Source organism: Dromiciops gliroides, chromosome 4 (genome assembly GCF_019393635.1).
Source record: "Dromiciops gliroides isolate mDroGli1 chromosome 4, mDroGli1.pri, whole genome shotgun sequence".
NCBI classification, from domain to species: domain Eukaryota; kingdom Metazoa; phylum Chordata; class Mammalia; order Microbiotheria; family Microbiotheriidae; genus Dromiciops; species Dromiciops gliroides.
In genome coordinates, this window is record NC_057864.1 from 288884821 (window position 1) to 288898396 (window position 13576).

General features: G+C 33.3%; 1 protein-coding gene across 1 annotated transcript in view; it reads left to right on the plus strand.

Annotated features, from left to right (window-relative positions):
* ADGRB3 (adhesion G protein-coupled receptor B3) overlaps window positions 1-13576 on the plus strand; it is an 890484-nt gene that overhangs the window by 706676 nt on the left and 170232 nt on the right.

The following is a 13576-nucleotide window of genomic DNA, read 5'->3' on the forward strand; positions in this document are numbered from 1 at the left end:
ACTGCCTGGAAGCTTAAGGAAGTAATAGTTTCCCACAGTTCCAGGCATCATGTGTTGTTTTTTTGTTTTTTTCCCTTCTTATCTCTGACCAAGAATTAGGTTGGTTTTTCTAGGCTTTCATTTTGGAAGTAGGAATTCAATTGTAGTAAACGTTTTGATATACTGGATGATCACAGTTCTTTTGTGCCTAGATTCATTATATCCTAGACTAAAAATGATGATTGTTTTTCCCATAAGGATTTCTAAAACACCCAGAGTTCAAGAATCTCTCCATGGTCACACAGTACAAAAGCAATTTTTATTTAGGTTAACAATTTTTGTTCTCTTTGTACGGGAAGAGGGGAGAGATATAGAAAAGGCTGCCTACCTTGCTTTATTTTTTTTTAAAAAATTAAGAATAGGGGCAATTTTAAATTGTATTTAATAAAACAGTAGACATTTTTAAATATTCACTTTTCTCATGATAAGCTTAACTGAAGGGTATAGGGAAATAATTGAAAGGAAAAGAAGAAAAGTGAAGGTAAAAGAGAAATAGGAAAACCACACTAAAAAGGTTGGCTTAGAGAAGGTACATTAGACTCTAGATTCTAGATACTGGATGGGTGTTTGTTTAGTAAATTGCTTATTTCACTTGTTCACTGGGTTGGGGGAGGGTCAGATAGCTGTCCTTAGAAATGCTAATTGAAAACTATTCTTTAAAGACTCCTTGGCTTAAAATGTTCTCAGATTGCATTCTGATTTGGGAAGACTCAAGGTACAAACAACCACAGTGACCAAAGCAGTGGGCCACAACTCAGATTGAATCTTTGAGGTGGAGATTTTTCCTCTCTTGCCTTGGACTGTATTACTCTTTTCATTGTTATTTTGATGAATATACCTCATTTAGCAAAAAATAGCTTCATTTATGTATTACTTCACCATTACAAAGTACTTCCAAGAACATCTCATAGTTATTATTTGAGATATTCTGTGATATAGATAAAACAAATATTGCTATTCCCATTTTACAGATGGCTACACCAACTCTCAGAGGAAACAAGTCTGAGTCACAATTCTAGTCTAGTCTAGAATGGAATTCCATATGGTCCCAAGTTTTAGGTCCCAAGTTCATTTGGCCACATGTTTATCAGACTCTCTTCATTTGGTCATGTACTTCTAAAACTGGAAAAGCTTGAAAGTTGGTATACCCCAAGCAAGAGAATTTTAGATTTATTCAGAAGCTCATCTGTTTATTGTCATAATTATTTATAGTCTAAATAGTACCTTTGTTGTCTAAAATCCAGGGGGAGAAAAAGAAATGATGGCTACCACTTTTTTTCTAGTTTACAGTGTCTTCAATTCAGGAGGAACTCATTTTTTTATTGTGTGCAGTCCTCATAGGGAAACTAATCGGTCTGGCTTAGAGGAGAGAAACCTGGCCTTGTAGTTAAGGAGTTCTGAGTTCAGATCCTGACTCTGTTACATGTTGGCTTATATCACACTGGGGAGATCATTTCACTTCTCACTCACTACCCTAGAAAACTCCCTAAGGTTGTAAATTTCTGAGAAAAAAATGGAACTCCATTTTGAGAAGAAATTTCTTCATTCAAAAATAAATTATAGGTCCAGTCCCTATCTCTCAAAGTGAAAAAAAACTAGTCCATGTCATATAAGTCATTTCTGGAAATGAGGAAAAATTAGAATGTGCTTGCCAGGAGATTTGTTTTGTTTTTAAATTCTTCATTGGATCACTACATGCTTGGTTCCTTTTACTGGTGGAATTATAGACAATAAATTTGCATCCGCTGAGATTCTGACCAAAAATGCTCACTTTGATGATGAGAATAATGGTAACTGATGGTCTAAGTGATGATGTCAATGATGAGTAACCAAAACTGATTTTCAGAAATAGTGTTCTTTTTATTTTGTTGCATGTCAAAAAAACTTTGCAAACCTACTTAAATTGCAGATAGCCATGAGAAGATCAATAAGTATGAAAAACTATGTTCTTGCTTTCATAACCCTTCCTTTCCATGTTTCCATGAGAAGAGCTGTGGGAATCCTCACATAAAATCTATACTTCATGTCATCAATGGAAATTTACCATATGAAATATAGGCCTTTTTGAACTGGATTGGGGAACAATAGGTCGATTTAAAAAACAAGAAAGGGAAGGAGAGGAAACATATCTATGAGAAATATAGAACTAAGGTATATGCTCCAAGAAAACAATTGAAAAATTGCAATAATGATGGATGGCAAGTGGATTTATTTTAGTTGTGCATGAGACTATGGTGCTGCTATGGGAATTTGTCACTGGCTTAAATCGGTTTTTTTGTTTTTGTTTTTGTTTGTTTGTTTTTCTGGTGAGGCAATTGGGGTTAAGTGATTTGCCCAGGGTCACACACCTAGTAAGTGTCAAGTGTCTGAGGCCGGACTTGAACTCAGGTCCTCCTGAATCCAGGGCCCATGCTCTATCCACTGCGCGACCTAGCCGCCCCATTGGCTTAAATATTTATTCGGTTTTGATTTATCTTAAAACATTCCCCATAAGGAAAAGATTGGAAACTTCAGGAAGTTTGTTAGTGTGCAAGTTCTCTAATTTTGCCTATAAAGAATATCTGAGTTAGCTTATAATAAAATTAACATTTGAAATGAATTTATAAAATACTTTGAGTTGTCATTTGAAGATCTTAAAATTCTTGTTAAACTTTGATCGCCATTGTTATCTATTATCTTTACCCTTTTGGGCTCTTGAATTGTGTGGGCATTTTATTTTTTTTTCTGGGAGAGTAGGTAGGGAAGATGCTGAAACTACCCATTGAACAAAACCAAAATGTAAACAAGCCTTAAACTCTGTCTTCCTTTGCTGGTTGAGCAAAGTATGAATTTCAGATATGATTTCCTATATTTCTTCTTAGAAAAACATAGTAAAATCAATTAGAATATACTTCATTATGTTCTAAGCTTTCTCACAATATAGAATTGCCTCTTGATCTCTATGAGTATTTAAAAATTTAACTAAGAAATTTATATATCTTTTAAATATTGAACATATAAAAATTGTACCTTTAAGAAATCAGTCACATCATGAGATGCAAAAGCTCTTTATATTGATATTATTTAAGTATGTAGGGGGAAGGGTGTACATGTATTAACTGAACTTATTGAGCAAAACCATAATTATTACTGGAAAATAAAAAAGAAAGCAATTTAGGAAATGTATGGAATAAGTGTAAATATAAAGAAAAATTCAAAATTAAAGAGTACTATTCATAGTATGGAACAAATTCATGGATTAGGTTTCTGCTCATATTTCTCTTGTAAATTTAAAAGCTTATTCCTTCAAGAGTTTCTGCCTTGAATACAGTATTTATAAACATAAAGAATATAAAGTGTTAACTGGGTTTGAGCTATGAAAGAACTATACCTTATGTGAAATTCAAGTACATTCCTATTTATTCATGGATATCAATAGCTTATATCTTCCATCATTTTGCAGAAAATAAAAGAAATAATTAGTCTTGATAACAGACATATGAGCAGAGTCCTTTGTTTTTCCTATTGAGGACAGTAGCAAGTATTGTATAATAAATTACAACATACATAGAGTACACTATATGTATCTTTTATATTGAAGTACATCTGTTTATATCTCACTCTTGTGTGTGCATATACATATGTATACACACATACATGTCTAAAACTATACTGAATACTAAAAAGGAATTACTGAATATATTTTGTACTACATTTTGTTTAAATCTACGTTAAACCTTGATACTCTCAAGGTCTAAATAAAAAGAAAAATCTTGACTATTTGGATCTGGTCATGTAGCTGTTTACTTTCTGTGTTAGGACTGGAGGTGGCTTTTTTTCCTGGTTAAATATTTTATCAGAGACTATCCTAATTTCACTATGGCAAATCTGAGATATCATCCTTTATTCTTAAAAAGTACATCTTTACATATTAGTATATGTAAAATGTGTAATTTATTTTTAAAATAACCGGACAAGATATAAATGTCAGAATATTACTAGAGAGTAAAAGAGAAAATTCCAAATACTCCCATTGCTAGAAGATTTTTCTTTCAAGCAAGCAAACAAAAAGAAACCATTTTTTTCTTGTTCAAATATACAGTTTCAGGTAGTTGGCAGACCCTTTCCTCCCTCAGGAATATCAAGGAAAGGAATTTATATTAAAACTTTTAACTCCAAGCACCTTACTAAAGCCCTAAGATAAATGGGATTTTGCTTATTTTAAGAGAGTCAATGCTAAAAGAAATTTGTGGTAGAAAAAATACTGGTGATTATGGATTTTTCGTATCAGATTTTCATTTAACTTCAACATCTCATTTCTGTTCAACAAACATTTATCAACAACCTACTGTATGTACAACACTATGCTAATCCCTAGGGCATATAGAAAATTAGATGACACATGGTCAAGAGATTCAGAGTAGGTGGGACCTGAAATCACATCACATTCCATTCCTTTATGTTAGAGATGAGTAACTGAATCTTAGAGAGGCTATATAACAGAGAACCCAAGTTTACCTCTAGATCTAACACTATTTCTACTTCACCATATATCCTTACTTCCACTGAGCTTACTATAGTCCAATAGTAGGAATGGTAGATAAAGAACTAAAATATAAAATGAAACATGGCAAGGACATCATACAGAAGTGAACAAAGTGCGATGTCATTATTAAGGTAATGGTTGATTCATGTAGGAGATGTCATTTCACAAAAATTAATAAAAATTTTAAAAGGATAAAGAAACCATGGAAAATGAAGAAGTTTTGTTTTGCACTTTTACTGATGAATGGTACATAAAAGAAAGGACTAGGCAATTTACCTGTACTTTCAAACTTCAGAAATTCAGTTAAATAGAAATATGTATCACCCATTAATAAAATGTCAGCCACGTAATCTATTACATATAGGAGATAAAATAAAAAATGTGTCAGTTTTATAAGTTGAAAAAATGTTATTGAGATGGCATGTTCTATGATTTCCTTGCAATAATGGACAGATAGATTGATTCACACTATATGTTTTCTGCAAGTTGGAAAAATGTTGCAGTTATATTAAAAATTCAAGGAATAGGCAGAGGAAATCAGGAGTTGGCAAGGGAAATTTTGCCAAAGTTATTATATATGTAGAATACTGGGTCATACTTGTATTTAAAACAGTTAATCCTTAGGGATTATCTAGTTCAACCCTCTCAATTTATAACTGATGAAACTGATCCAGAAAATTAAAGTAATTTTCTTTCTCATGGTGAAGCTGGTAGCAAACAGCATAAACATATTTCAATTTCGGTTTTCTGAGTTCAAATCCAGAACCCTTCTCAAACACAATACCCAAAGTTTCATGTCTGTTTATCATCTTTGCCAGTCCTCAAGTCTTTCATTTGGGACATCAAGGTACAATATGGAGTAGTTATGCCGTTCTTTAAATTTGCTTTCTTTTTAAAAGTAGTATAGCTTCTCTCCAGAAATAAAAATTAATATCTTCAAAAATGTGCTAAAGTTTGTAACTGAATATATTTTCTAATTTTCTCAAGCATCTGAATGATTGGCACAATATAGGTATCCCTAAAATGTAAAGTCTGTAAGCCTAATTTATTTCCTCAGCATAGAGCGGACACATTCTACAGATAACACACACACCCCCTACTAGAGAGAGCTATGATGCTAGTAGTGATTCTTCCCTCCAGCCAGTTGACTGACATGGCCCTCATTGCATAGGAGTAATGTAGTTCTTTCCTTTGCCCCTCTTCCTCTGCCTCCCCCAAAAAATACAAGGGGTCCTATTTTGCCACAAAACACCATCCAAATCTACCCATGATTAGAGAATAATCTTTGTAGAATTACAACATGAATACAAAATTCAATTCCAATAATTTTGAGCACCCAATATGTGCAAGGTACTATATCCAATTTAAAAATATATATCAAGTGCCTACTGTGTTCAATGAGTTATGTTTTATTAGATAACTAAGAAATGGAAAAATCTGGTCTCTTCCATCAGAGAACTTAGAATGTATGTGTGTGTGGGGAGGGCAGAAATAAAATTCCATTAATAAGTTTAGTGTAAAATGAAATAAATTGAGGACATAGCTTAGTAGAATTTCCTAAGAAAGCCATGAAAAAGAGATTTATTGAATAGGTTTTCATAGCAAACAAAATATATGCCATGCTTTTTACCTAGTCCTTCAAGAAGCCATTGTTTTCCATTAAGGTTAGGTTTCTCAGCATCCACATATCTGAAAACAGCCACAGTTATACCTTTTAATGCTTAAGTAATAAATGTAGCCACCTGAAAGGTAAAAGAAGGCATTTAATAGAACCTGATCCTTAGCACTAATAGAGTAATAGCATGAGTATATGTTTTAGAAGTGAAGAAGGATCCTCTAAGTGTATATATGTACTGTATTTTATCATTAGAAAGCTTTCTCATTTTTCTACTTTGAGTGTTCTAGTGATATGGAAACATGATTATGTTGTGTAACTATTTTCCTATTATCTTCTTTTCTTTTCCTTTTTGCTCCATCAAGAAAAAATGGATGCATTTTATTTGGACTTCATTGCCCAAAGCTATAAATCTTTTGATTATGCTCTAGCTCTGCTTTATTGAGTACCCTTCCCTTTTCAATATGGTAGTGATTGCTGTTGGACTGATTAATATTTTTCAGGTTTTCTAAATTGTCTTTTTATTTCAGCCTGCTCACATTGCAGTACTGTCTCATTTGGCTTCATTAGCAATTGTGTTGTAAATAAAAAGACATTAGCCATCTGAGGTAAACAAAATACTGTTTACCTATTTGCTCTGCAAGAAGTCAGTAGTAAACTCAATTGAAAACAAATGGCAAAACTGAACTACACAGATGGAAAAGAAGTTCATTATTTTCAATCTTCTCTGCTGATCATGTTTAGGATTTAGTTGACTGGTCAGCACGGGTGCCTCAAAAGGGAGTTTGTGACAATTTTGAGGCAGAGGTACATTTTTAAGAAATACATTCACCTTTAGATACTTGCTTTTTTCTTTGATGATAATAGGGCTTGCTTAGCAATGCACATCAAGAGAACACTAAATCCCTCAGGGTACCAAGCAGGGTCGCTCAGGCAGTATATTTAGAGCACTTTGTCAGTTGTGGCTATGAACTTACCAGATGTGAGTCTAGGAAGCATGCTATCCTTGTTCTCAGGTCCTATATTTTTAAGATTGTGCAGAAGATTGAAGAAGGGAATGGGGAGAGGACACTGAAATATCTGTGGCTAGCAATAAAAAATTAAAATAATTAAAATTTGAGCTTGTTTTTCATAAATGCAATTGCATTTATGATGATAATTTTTTAAACCATTTGTAATGGCACAGACTGTGAGACAGAAGCCAGAGCTATCACCAACTTGGTAGAGCTAGAGGAAAACTAGCGTCTTTTTAATTTAAAACAGGGCTAATGGTGATGAATGGATATTTATTTTTTCCTTGTCCATTATTTCTTATTATTTCTTACACTGGGCAGCTTCAGAAATGAAGAACATACAACATTTGAGTCCCTTAGAAGAAAGTCTAACTAAAAGGGCTAGCTTATCCAAGTAGGTGTGTTGCCATTAAAAATTTAGTTGCTTTTTTAATGGGGGGAGGGGAGAAAGACTAATTATGTCCTGTGAAGTTTAAAACTACAAAGATTGAGTAGCTCTGAAATAATATAAGCTTCTGATAATAATATAAGCTTCTGGAAATGCTATAATTCATATCATCTTACATAAAGAAGTGGACAAGGCACAAATTCACCCCTTTGTTAAATACTGTTCTGTATTAAAGAAAAAGACTATACAAACTTGGAAGGTGACAAAGAAAGCAAAGTTGTTGCACAGTCTCTTTATTCTTCATCTTAACCCTTTTGTAATGGGCATTTTCCAAAATTTTGTCCCTGGACCTTTCTCCTCTAGGCAAAAATCATCTACTCCACTGGCTTCAGCTATTTCCTCTTATTTGTTGTTGTTGTTGTTTTGCAGGGCGATGAGGGTTAAGTGACCTACCCCGGGTCACACAGCTAGTAAGTGTCAAGTGTCTGAGGCCGGATTTGAACTTCGGGTCCTCCTGAATCCAGGGCTGGTGCTTTATCCACTGCGCCACCTAGCTGCCCCCGCCCCCCAGCTATTTCCTCTTTGCAGACAACTCTCTAATCTCTGTGTTTCTAATGACTGGCACAGTGCCTGGTACATACAGTAGGCACTTAATAAATGTTTGTTAATGTATTGATAAAATGGACTAGTTAGTGTTCTCCCAATCTTATTCTATACTCTGCCCTGCTTCCATGCTCTTGTCTATATTATCTCATACATATGATCTATCTCCAATTTAATCAACGAGCATTTTTTAAGACACTGGGTTAAGTTGCTGGGCTTAAAAATACAAGCAAATAAGAGAGACATTTATTTTTCAGTATTATTTCCTCACTAAAGGCTTCATTAATCTTTCCAAGACTTTATGTATATATATATATATATATATATACATATATATGTGTGTGTGTGTGTATGTCTATATATATATGTGTATATATATATATATATATGTCTATATATATAATATTTTACCCTCTTTGGTAGATAGTTGAGAGATAGAACTATGTCCTTTTTTATCTTATTACTTCCAGTGCCTAGCATTATGCCTTGCACATAGTATACAATAAATTTCTGTTGAAATAAATTGAAGTGAATTTAACTGAAATGCTGTTGTTAGCAAATCTATACCACTATTTTAGGAATTTACAGTCTAAAAGTGTGGGACACAAATTAGAACTTGACTATTTTTTAAAAGATTCAGTCCCTTTAATTTTTTTTTCCAATTCATCAAAAGCTTTTGAGTGCCAAGTATTTGCAAATACTTATGCTGACTCTAGTAGGCTTTGCTATCTCATTTAATCTTCCCTTGCCTCAGCTTTTCCATATGTTAAATATTGTATAATCATACATAACCAAAATGAAATTAAGAAGATTACTATCCTACCTTTTTTTCTCTTTCAAAAGCACAAAGTAATAAGGAAGAAAAAAATCAAGCACAGAAAGAAATAATAGGTAATTTTTAATTTACTTAATAAAGAGAATGTCTATAAATTCATGTAGGATTTTACTTCCCGCTAGAAAAGATTCAATAAAACAGCAGATTCCATAAGAATAATAATTTTAAGTAATATATATCATATGTCTTCATATGACATTGCTGAAGCCAAATTCAGCAGCTCTTCTGCTACATTTCCTTAATGTTCCTTCCTGTGCCTGTTCCTGTGTTGAAGAACATATGGTTAGTTTCAACCTTCAAAGGATTCCATGAAGATCATTTTTATAGTTTTTCAGTTTTGTTTTTTCCTCTTCTCTATTTGTAATTCCTTCTTAGGGCCCAATCCAGCAGTCATCCCACATGTGGAGTATCAATAAGTTCAGGCACAGAAAACAAACAAAAAAACACTGGAGAGTGAAAATGAAAATGAAAAATAATTTTTCTTTCACTTTTGTAACTTCCCATTCCCTCCTAGGTATAGAGATATAAAAAGAAACCTTATAGAAATTAAATAGAAGCAGATAAAACTATTTTTATTCAATTTTGGATGTTTCAAAGAATCTATTAATTTAAAATGTGTTTTCTAAGTAGGCTGTTGCTTTTTTAGAGATCATGTACAATAAACAGCAGATGTATTCCATTTCTTCTTTTTTCATGAGTCTACTGGAAACATGTTATTTAACATATAGTAAACAAAATAGTACAAGATAGGTTTGGGGCAAAAATATTTTGTCTGTAGGGGTTCATGTTATAAAATCAACCAACCAGTGAATCGTTATCTTTCCCTCAAAACTGTCCCCTCTTCCCAACTTTCCAAATGTTGTTAAGGGCACCACCATTCTATAAGTTACCCAGGTCTGAGCCTGCATGTCATTTTTACTTCCTACTGACACCATACATGCCAGTTCTGTCACTGAATCTTGTTACCTACTTTCACAACTCCTTTCCTACAAGTCCTGTACTCAGTACTCACACAATGATCACTCTAACATTAGCCTTCCTCAAACCTTACCTGGATTATTGAACTAATGTTCTAATTGTTCTCCTTGCCTCAGTGTTCTCCCTACTCCAGTTCAGTATCCTCTTGGAATGCAAAATGATTTACCCAAAGCACAAGTCTGATCGCTCCATAAACCCTACTACTTCCCAAACCTTGCCCTCATGCTATGATCTCTAATGACTTCCTATTACACACAGGATCCAATATAAAGTCCTCTGATTGGTTTTTAAATCTCTTGACAACCTGGCTACTTTGTTACACTTTATTCCCCTCTGCATGTTCTACAATCCAGATACACTGGCCTGTTTGTTTTCTTCCAGTTTGATACTCCATCTTAGAACTCCATGCTTTCATAGTGCCCATTCCCAGAATGCTCTCCCTCCTCAACTCTAATGTTAAACTTCCCTTTAGGAATCAGATGAAATCCTGCCTTCCAGAGAAAGTCTTACCTGTCCCCCTTCTCTCCCTGCTGCCAGTACTTTCCTCTTTGAGATTATCTTCCATTTACTCTGTATGTGTTTTTGTGTGTACATAATTATTTACATGTGGTCTCCTCCAGTAGTATGGAGCTCTCTCAGGGCAGGGAGGATGTTTTGGCCTTGGTTTGTAACTTCAGTGCTTTTTACAATTCCTGGCACATCGCAGACATTTGATTAGTGCTTGGTGACTGATCAATTTATTAAAATATCTGCCATGTGCCACACATTGAATTAGGTATTGAGGATACAAAGTGAGAAAATCCCTCCCCAAAAGGAGTTTATATTCTGTTGCTGAATCCTCAATCAAACTTTATTCCTTTGAAAAAAGATTTTTAATGTAGTGCCCAGTTGACTTGGAGATGTATAAGGAATAGATTATTTGTTATAAATTCAATACCTTTCTTCAGACATGTTTAATTTCTTGTAGGGAATAGAAGTTTAAAAATTTAGCACAGATTTGTCCCTTTTTTTCCTGCTGCTAAATCTGTTGCCAACCTTGCAAAGACTGACTGCTTGGCTTCTCTTTTTAAAAATTTCTGTTGCTAATAGTTACTTCTACAAAGTTCTTTCCATATAAAATTTATTCCCTTTTTAAAATTTCTTTTACCATAGAATCACAGAACATTAAAGCTAGAAGGGAATTTAAAGATAATCTAGCTTATGGGTTCTTATATATTTTTTGTGTCATGGACCCCTTTAGAATTTGGGTGACATCTGTGGGCCCCCTCAAAGGATACAATAATTTTGTTGCCTACTCTCATAATTGAAGGACATAGTAAATATCATTTAGAAGTTAATAAAAATAAAAAAATATTTTTCCCATTTAAGTTCATGGATTCCTCAAAATCTATTCACAAACCACTTGGTTTTTTTAATGTGGACCCCAGGGTAAGAGCCTCAGATCAAGCCCAAACCTCACATTTTACAAAAAGAATAGAAACCTAGAGAGTAAAATGACTTGCCTAAGGTTACATTGCTAGTAAATGTCAGGACCTGAATTCATAGTTTTATTCTAAGACTAATGTTCTTTCCCCTATACCACACTTCCAAGGAAACCCAGATGGAATTAACAAGTGAGCATTTGAAGGTTTGCTCTCTTATTTTCTACCAACATTTTAGTGATGCTCTCCTGCTAAGCTAAAGATAGGAATCATTCTGATTATTATGATTTAGAGCCAACCTAAACTTATTTTGGAATATTATCTACTTGTGAATAGACCAAAATTTACCCCCAGTTCTTTACCCAACTCTGCTTTTTGCAGAGAACTGTCAGTAAATAAAGTGAAGGACATAAGGACTCTATAAGATTATAGAAATTCATTTGTTTTGGGTTGCTTTTTGTTATCATCTCTATTTTCTTTTAAAAGAAAAACTTCTAATTTAATAATCATGTACAGTTAAGTAACAGAATCATCACCAAAAATGTCATAAAATGAAATTTTAAAATTGATTCTAATCTATAGCTGGACTTTTCTTAATGAACATGGCTAGGAAACTTCAGAATGATTCAGGAAAGCATGGTTTGATTGAGAGGTTGTTTTGGTAACAAAAAGATTTCAATATGTTAAAAATGATAACATTGCAGAAATGTCACAAGTTAAGCTCGCAAAAGATTTATAAGTTGAAAAAGCAGGTAGAAAAGTTCTTAAGCACATTTTGTCTAAATCAAAGTTAATATCTAAAAACAATTGGAAGAAAATGAAAATAAGTTTGAATCAGAATATCAGCTCAATGACTATTGAAAATAGCTCATAATGTTGGAAACATTCTAACTTTGATGCTTAAATCTTTTCTGAAATCACAAAATTCAGGTGAATCATTTTCAACTAAGTCATTTCAGCTCTCTCTGGAGTCTCTATAATGCTAACCTGAACTATACAAATGCAACACTCTAAATGTAATAAGTATACATATATAACCTAAAACAAAACTAACTTTTAAGCCACCAATTACAGGGAAAAAAACATTGCAGCCACTTAAAAAATTTGCTAAAACTCTGTCTTCTGTTACATATCATTTATTTCAGTTAGTATGATTGAATTTGTCAGTAAATGGCATTTATACATGTTTCTGGAATATAAATGATCAAATATCAGAAGTGGGTAAGAGGTAAATTTGGCAATACTAATGTAGACAAGAATGGGATATATAAATTCTATCAAAGATAGTAAAAATTTTTTCAGTCACTAGCCATCATAACAGGCTAAACTCCAGTCCTGCTAACATCCCTTTCCATGTCAATGAACATGCCTCATTCCCTTATTGTTAATGTGTATACTCTGCAAATACTTATTCCAGCCTATAGATACAAGACTATTGCCTCTTTTTACTCTAATAAAAATATATTATTTCATTGATTTTAAGCCTACTCTTTGAGGAGAAAAAATTTCATTAATCTATAAGCAGCACATTTTACAAAATTAAATATCAGTCCCTAAGCAATTGCTTGTTGCTATGCAAGGACAATGCCAGGCTTTTTAAAGCTAGAAGACAGGCATTTTTTTTCAAGAAATGCTTTTAAATTTTCTTATATTTTAAAGAAAGTTAAAATGAACCCACTCAAGGGGAAGCTAGGTGGCGCAGTGGATAGAGCACCGGCCCTGGATTCAGGAGTACCTGAGTTCAAATCCGGCCTCAGACACTTGACACTTACTAGCTGTGTGACCCTGGGCAAGTCACTTAACCCCAATTGCCTCACCAAAAACAAACAAACAAACAAAAATTAACCCACTCAAGAAAATTGGGGGCAAAAATCTCATTTCTTTTAAAAAAGATAAAATGTAAAGTGTATGTCCAAATAATATAACAATTCAAAAAATCATGTTTAAATATTATTTCCATATATATAGTAGCATTATCTTCTTAGTGTTGCAACCAGACCTAGAGTATATTTTATCAAGTCAGTGGGAATATTTTTATGAGCAGGTCATGAAAGCTTAACTAGTGAATCTCTATGGCTTGTACAAAATAATATTCTATTGCTCCAGTGGAAGAAGAAAACATTGCTTAAAAAAACAAAAACAAAATGTAAAGAAATTAC